Here is a 7,699-nt window from a genome sequence, read left to right as displayed (position 1 = left end):
CTAAAAATGGTACAAGGTTATTTCAGCTTCAGCTGGAGTTTTCATCTTGTAAACTCGATGGCAGTCACTTGAGGGAGGCTTGAGGTGTGGTGTGCAGAGGCCACAGCTTTCCGGAAGACAGCAATAAGTGAAATGTGACATCATGCTGGTAACAAAGAAGGCCAAATGCTGCCAACAATCACTGACAATTCTACAGAAATTCATGCAGCAAATTGTTCCTCTGTAAACCAGAAGTAATTGGAATTGTTACGTATTCTGAACACAATACATCTTTATGAACTGAGCAACCTTAGTTGCTGAGTCATTCACCTTAACTAAAAAAAAAAAAAGAAAGAAAAGAAAAAGAAAACATTAAAACACCGTTGTTTTTCTACGCCATCATTATTTTCTAAGTTGGGTAATTATCTGAACAGGCCCTGAAAAGCATTTTTAAACAATCAAAGAAAAGGTGCTTAGCTCTCGTGATATAAAAGTAAAATGTTAACTCCATTAGTGTGAGGAACATTGCAATTTTCATCAAGGGAATTATTAGTATCCATCAACAACACCAAGTTTAGCAGGATGCTAGGAAGAAGCAAACGTTTCCAGTTTATTGTCCTTGACAAAGACATTTCTGCCACCCAGATGAATTCCTCATGTATTAAGAGGGACTTGAATTCTTCCACTGACGGAGCTTATGTTTGAAAATTAACAAAGACGATGAAATTGAGAGTAGCAAAAATTGCATAAAGTCCACTAAATCATTCATAGAATGGTATGTGGTAAGGAGTATAAATATCCCCTGTCGTTATCTGTACAACCTTGAAGCAGCTGAAGTAGTGGGCGTGTCTTTCTAGGACAAGTTACATGAAAAAAAAATCTATGCTTTTAGGTGTTAGTGCGTTCTGTCATGAATCGAGATTCTCACACCCTGAGAAATCAACATAGAATCCATCCATGTTAGTGGCATTCTTTTCTCGCTCTCTCTGCCTCTCTCTCTCTCTCTCTCTCTCTCTCTCTGTGTGTGTGTGTATGTGTGTGTTAGGTTTACTGAAATTCTACTGACCCAGTTGTTATAGAATATGACCTTCAGAATGCATAAGAAGTGTAAGCAGGCCGGTGAGCATTTTTAGTAAAATAGCGATTATGAAAGACCAATGGATGATGGATCCAATAAATGTGCATTTTGTAAAAGAGCCAATACATAGCAATTACTGATTTTCATGACTTATTTTGAGTCTATTACTTGTTCAGGCACATCTCTGAGAGTTTTGGTATTAACTAGCTAAGTAACCAAACCAACCAACCAAATAACAACACCCCCCAAACCAATCAACTAACCAACCAACCAACCAACCAAACAAACAAACAAAAAACAAAAACAAAACAAACATACAAAAAAAAACCCCTGGAAATTTACTTTAAGTAAAAATAAATTAGTCTGAAATTATCTCCCTCTGATTACTTTCTGTCTGCCTTTTTATCTTACTTCGGAGAGGCAAAATAGCAGTGAAATTGTCGGGCTTGGGGAAAGCATTGGTGCTTGGAGTACCTTTAAGAAGATGCACATTCTTTGAAGAATGACTTCATTGTTTGCAGACAAAGACACTGAAGGAAGCTGTTTGAGTTGAAGAAGAAAATGATGAAATTTGACAACTCTGCGAAAGCTTAGAGGACATTGAAATAGAGAGCAAGGACTGTTTTTATACAGGGAGAAAGGAAGAAAGATTAGGTGTTGGGCTGAGAGCATCTTGTTAAGCAGGATCTTCTTTATCTATCTGTCTATCTATCATCTATCTGTCAGTCTGTCCATCCGTCCATCCATCTCTCTCTCTCTCTCTCTCAGCTTTTAGGAACTTTATTTTCCTTCCATCTTTTTTTCCTTTGCTCAGGTGTCTGCAGAGGAGCTCAGGACCACTCAGTGGTGGCTCCAACCCACTCGGTGGCCTGCGCTGTGGGAGCTGCTGACAAGTCCTCAGTGGCTGGCTGGGCACTCCAGTCTTCAGTAGAGAACTGCTGGATGGGTACAGAGGGCACCCGCACACCCTCAGACCAGTCTGCCACCTCGGGCTGAGCGGCAGTGAACTCAGGAGCTGGTGCAGTCCATTCACCCTGGAATTCTTCCTTGGTCACACCTTCTCATGAGCAGCCCACTCCTCCTTTTCAATCTCCTCTGGGTCTCCGTAGAAGTAATGATCAGGGATAACCTTCTATGGGTGCTCACGGGAGATAGTGCCACACATGCAAAACATTTCCCAGGTCAGCATCCACCACATCAGACCCACTGAGTGAGCTCCCTTGTTGTTGCATGGGATGGCAATGTCCACAAAGCCCATAGGAGAATCTGTGATGCATGGAGCGGTGGTGGGCAGGTTGACGTAAGAGGCCTCTGTGAGGGGCTGGTGGTCAGCCCTGGGGTCAGTCACCACTAGAAACTGTGGCTTCCTGAAAGCTGCTTGGATGTGGTTAGTGAAGTTCCCAGGTGTGAAGAGGCCAGCAATTGGAGTGGCTCCAGTGGCAGCAACAAACTTCAGCACAGCCCGCTGACCAGTGTTCATGGAGGAGATAATGCTGACATCAGCAGGGTTCTCAATGGCAATAGCCTGAGCTGCAAACAACAGCTTCTCCCAGGTCATCTTTGGATTTACGATGTAGATACCATTACTCTTCCCTTTGTAGAGGTATTGCTCCATCTGAAAGTCAAGCTTGGTGCCACCTGAGTGGGTTCCTGTGGTGAGGAATTTAAGGATATCCTCCTCCTTCATCTGCAGGACATCAAGGGCTCCAGACATTGTGTAAGTTTCCCTTTAAGTTACGAAGAGAATCAAGAACAATGCCATGTGGACCTGTCACTGGGCAGCGTGGAAAGCACTAAGCAGGATTTTAAACCTTCATTCCCCCCCTTTGCTTTCCCACCTGGTGACACCACGGCATTGTTTCAGTTAGGACTTAGAGGGAGACATCCTCTTGGAAAGAAAGTTGGGAGTAAGTGGACATGGATTCTAAAAATCCCCATCCCAATTAAGAGCACAGAGATGAAAAGTATGTTTGGGTCTTCTCCAGCCCACTGATCATCATCAGCCCAGGAGAGGCTGAGGTAGCTTCCCCACCTTGGGAATATTGAGAGCCCCAAAGATCTTCCACTCTGAGGGGATAGAAGCTGTACTGGCTAGTGTGGCTACAGACAAAGCCTCTTTGTGAAGAAGTGATGGCTTTATGAGCTGTAACCCCTTGCTGGAGTCGTTATGCCTTTCAAGAGAGTTCTTGTTTCTGAGCCCTGCTGGCCTATCTGGGGCTATACTCACTCAGCATTTCTGCTCTATTGAGGCTGGATAGGATATTAGGGTAAGACTCTGGTCTGAGATTGTGGCAGAAAATCAACAGAGTGCTTACAGCAGGACAAAGAAGACTCGATCCTCTGCTGCCTCTCAGGTCCATTTTCTCTTTCCTTGCCTGATGACTGCCTTTCCTTGTGACTATTGATGCTGTTATGACCTCACTCTTTGGGAAAGAACCTGCCCTTTTCTCTCAGGTTTTTTGTCTGTCCCTTGTCATAGAACAGCATTGTGCCCCCAGATAATCACTCACAGAAAGAGGCACATACACATGAAACCTGGAGTCATTTCCTGGTATCCTCTTAGAAATCAGATATTTATAAGTTTAATTTATAAAAACATGAAGTCCTTGTCTCCTGCTGGGGGATATTTGTATTTCAGCTCAGAGCCTTAGAGACACACTTGACATAGTGTGACACACACAGGTGACCTGTATTGACACTCACTCACCAATAAGACCACTTACATTTCTGTCATCACTGGACCTCAGTGATAGCAACTTCAATGAAACAGGCCAGTGACCTCCATGCAACTTTCTGTGATGTTTAACTTTCTGCTGTGGAAAGGAGTGGTGGGTGAGAGTTGTTAGAAAGCACTTTGATGGAACTGGGAGATGCATCACGGTATTGGAATAGAACATGCAGTGATGGATGGCTTGCCTTCTTCCATCCAAACCCTCGATGCTCTGTCTTTTTCAAGGACTGTCACTGAATGAGGGCAATGAATGATATACTTTCTCTGCTCTGGAAGAGAGAGCCAGGGCAGAGTATAGCTAAACCCTTTATCTTGGAAGTGACCTCATTAACTCAAAGTGGACCCAGGTTCTGAGAGAAATCTCTGAACATTTAGCATTCTTGTGCAGGGAAGTAGATATGATGTATTTTAAACACATCTGTTAATAGTTTCTAGAGATTTTCAGCATCTTAAATATAACCCCATTATTCCCCATTTGGAGTCAGTAATTGTTATTTCCATCTTATTGATAACAAAGCAGGAACTAAGGGACTGGAAGAGGCTTGTTTGACATTCTTCAACTACAGAGAGAAGGAGCCAGGATTTGAACTTGTATCTACATGGCCCTTTCACAAGCGTCTGCTGTTCACATGAGTTCCAGCACTTCATGTGTCTGGTTTGGGCCTTATATTTGTTTACTCCTAAAAGTCCTATTTAGTGTTGTCAAAGTCATTTGAAATTAGTTTTGATCCCAGAGCTTTTAGGAAACTCTGTAAGAACTTAGAGAGGTGAGGATACCAAGATTAAGGACCTCTGTTCCCAAAGAGGGAAGTATGTCTTTGGAGATGTCCGATAGCCAAAGTATTCATTGAGGACAGAGGACCAGGGCAATCTTTACAGTATAAGACACCTCGCTGTTTCTCTGTGGGTTGTGCAGTTCCTGGACTCATATTTTGTTAGATTCTCTAGGTCAGAAGGCATGAGTACAGGGGGACCTGGCTCTTTTTCTATTGGTTGTACATTAGTCTACCTCAGGAACGATTTGTCATATTCTCAGAGGCATTTGGAAGTCAATCTTTCTCTCCATCTTGCTCTTTCTCTTCGCCTTCAGTGGAGAGGGAAAGCCACACACCACTCTACATTCAATTTCAGCACCCTGAAATGTGACTCTCTGTGCCATCACTGATTGATCTGTACAGTTTAGAGAAGGGATGCCATATGCGTGAGTCGATGCTCTCCATTCTCTGTTTCTCAGGCTAGCTTGCCCACAGGAAAGAAGAATTCTTCATACACTCTGTCGTCCACTCAGGACACCAGCTGTGATGACCCAAGCTTGGCTTCCCGAAGATGGCATGAAGTCTCATCTCTAGTGCTTTTCACTTGACATCAATCTGGCACGGAGAAAGTCTGCTTGCAATGATCATAACAGTCATTTTCTGTGAAGCCCTGCTCTGCCTGTGTGTTTGCGCCAATATCCAAATTGGTTGGATGGGATGCCATTGACCTTGGGCTCAACCAAGATCATCTAATCCATATTTCCAGAAACAAAGCCTGTCCTCAGCCCCATCAGTCCATTCTTGAACTCGTTTCGGATACAGGATGGGTGGTAGATAGCTGTTGTAACCTGCCCTTGGGCCTCATCTGTGAGTGGTACACATATGGCGAAATCTCAACAAGGTATTGAGTATGAGTTGGTGAGGGCGTGCATGGCAGACTCTTGGGGAGAGCTGTGATTTGTGAGTCCTTATGGCTGGCAAAGTGTCACTAAGTCAGTAAAAGTGTCTCAATCTTGCCTGGGTATCAGAATCACTTGGACATGATTTTGAAGATTCTGATGCCTTGGATTCTTCTTGAAGGTTCCAATTGAACATGTAGGCATAGCATCTGGAAGTATGTTTTTAACAACACCAGGGGATTCTAAAAGTGCAGTTGAGGCTTGGGGGTCACTAAAATAAAAGTACTGTCAAAGCTCCATGTAATAGACTGGCATTTCCCAGGGGGTGATTCTTGTAACCTTGGAGATGTGCAAGTAGGCTTTCTAACCTTGAACCAAATTGTGAAAGAGTTCTCCTATAGCTTGTTACATAGCTAGGTGAGGGGAAGGTATCAACCCGGTGATATCAGGCCTTTCACTCTCAATTTTTGTTTCTTAACTGAAGATTTTCTGGTTTAGACAATGGTTAAGTGTTGAGAACTGTTGGCAGCATTCCTGAATCAGCTTTAATGATCTCTGTCTATGTTCGATGATGTAGGCTTTCCTTTTATATTATGGTTATAACATTTTACCTGAATAAATGATCTTGTTTACAGTGAAAACATCTGAAGAGCTTTAAAGAATGCTGATCTCTGTAGTTCATTCTGGTATTGGAATTCTCCAGCTCTCCAGGAGTGAGGAACCATTGGTTTAAAGTGCACCAACCCAAGGCTACTGCAGTCCTAATGAGAGTAGGAATCACACGGGAATGTTGTTAAAATACAGATGTTTCATCACTTGGCTTTGGGTTTGTGGTTATGGATTTACATTTCTTAAAAGCTTGCAGCTGGCACTGAGGTTGCCTTCAGGTGCAAAGTCCCCATGGAAGTGGATTTTGTAAGAAACTGTATCCCAAATCTATAATAAGGTAAATGATTGTGGGTTCATGGAAAACAGCACTTGTGTGCTGAAGGTAGTTCAAGCCCCAGGAGCCATGTAAAAAACAAAAAACAAAAAACAAAAAAACAAACAGGTATAATGGCACGCACAGTGCTGGAGATCTGGGGCCAGAAGTATCCTTGAGGCTCAGTGGCCAGTCAACCTAGTGCGTTCAATGAAGACCCAGTGAGCGACCTGTCTCCAAAAACAAAATTCCTAAAAATGACACTACAGTTAATCTCTGATCTTGATGTACACACACACACACACACACACACACAGACACCACACACCACACACTCACTCACACACACACACACACACACACACACACACACACACACACACACACACAGTAGTATTCCATGTCTTTTTATGGGAAGAGGAGGGTGGGCAACTTTCTAGAATATTCTCGGATACTTGATCAGGCATGGACAGTTTTAGAACCTTGGACAGGGGAACACTTGCCAGTCTTACAGGAGAAAGAACAACTGGTAAAATCTGGGTGTGAAAGCCTCTGCAAAACAATGATGACATAAAAAATACTATTACTGAGAGTAATTCAGGGAAAGCGTAAAAGTTTATACTTGTTTTTCTGCATTCCTCGCTTTTAATACTATCTTATTTGTAGTTCTGAAATTCAGCTCTGCCAGATTTCATCAAACACACAAATTGGGTCATGAAGAGGAACCACGGGGTATGAGGCCTGGATGATTTCTGACTCCTCATTAATGGAATTGGAGGATGACTTTAGCCTAAATATCAAGTTTGGATGAGGAAAAGGCTAATGGGACCAAACTGCTAATTCAGGACCAGAAACGCAGGATGTCAATGACAACATGTCAAGATGGCCTGCTGAAGGGGCTCTTGGAAGCAGGCAGGCCTGGACTTAAATATCAACTCATGAGTTACTCATTGTTATTTTGAGTAAATTTAATTTGATTTCTATGAGACTCCATTTTTTTTTTTCACCTGAAAAATGTACATGAGTGCATTCCCCTTCAAGACTCACGAGGGCAGAGGTAAGATGACCATTTCAGTCTCTTGCTTAAGATGCTCAGTGGTTTTTCTCCAGGATCTTGACCAGGGCACGAAGCTCTGCATGATTTGACTATTGCCACCTTGCCTTGCCTTGTTTCATAACATCCCTTTGCTGGATCATGATGCATCAGCAGTTCTAGTCTTCTGCAATCTACCCAGTGCTCAAGGTCATTTCCATTTCAAGGCCTTTCTCTTTTCTGATCACCTTGCTGTGGCTGCTTTCCTTTTTTTTATATGGGCCCCAGTTCTCTGGCCACCT

The 7,699-nt window shown here is 43.0% G+C and overlaps 1 pseudogene; it reads right to left on the bottom strand.

Moving 5' to 3' along the window:
• Positions 1-1,887: 1,887 nt before the first annotated feature.
• LOC110555534 (small ribosomal subunit protein uS2-like) lies at positions 1,888-2,771 on the bottom strand (annotated as a pseudogene).
• Positions 2,772-7,699: the final 4,928 nt, after the last annotated feature.

This window comes from Meriones unguiculatus, chromosome 14 (assembly GCF_030254825.1).
Source record: "Meriones unguiculatus strain TT.TT164.6M chromosome 14, Bangor_MerUng_6.1, whole genome shotgun sequence".
NCBI classification, from domain to species: domain Eukaryota; kingdom Metazoa; phylum Chordata; class Mammalia; order Rodentia; family Muridae; genus Meriones; species Meriones unguiculatus.
Note: the sequence above shows the minus strand (reverse complement) of the source record. Positions and strands in the feature narration are given on the sequence as shown.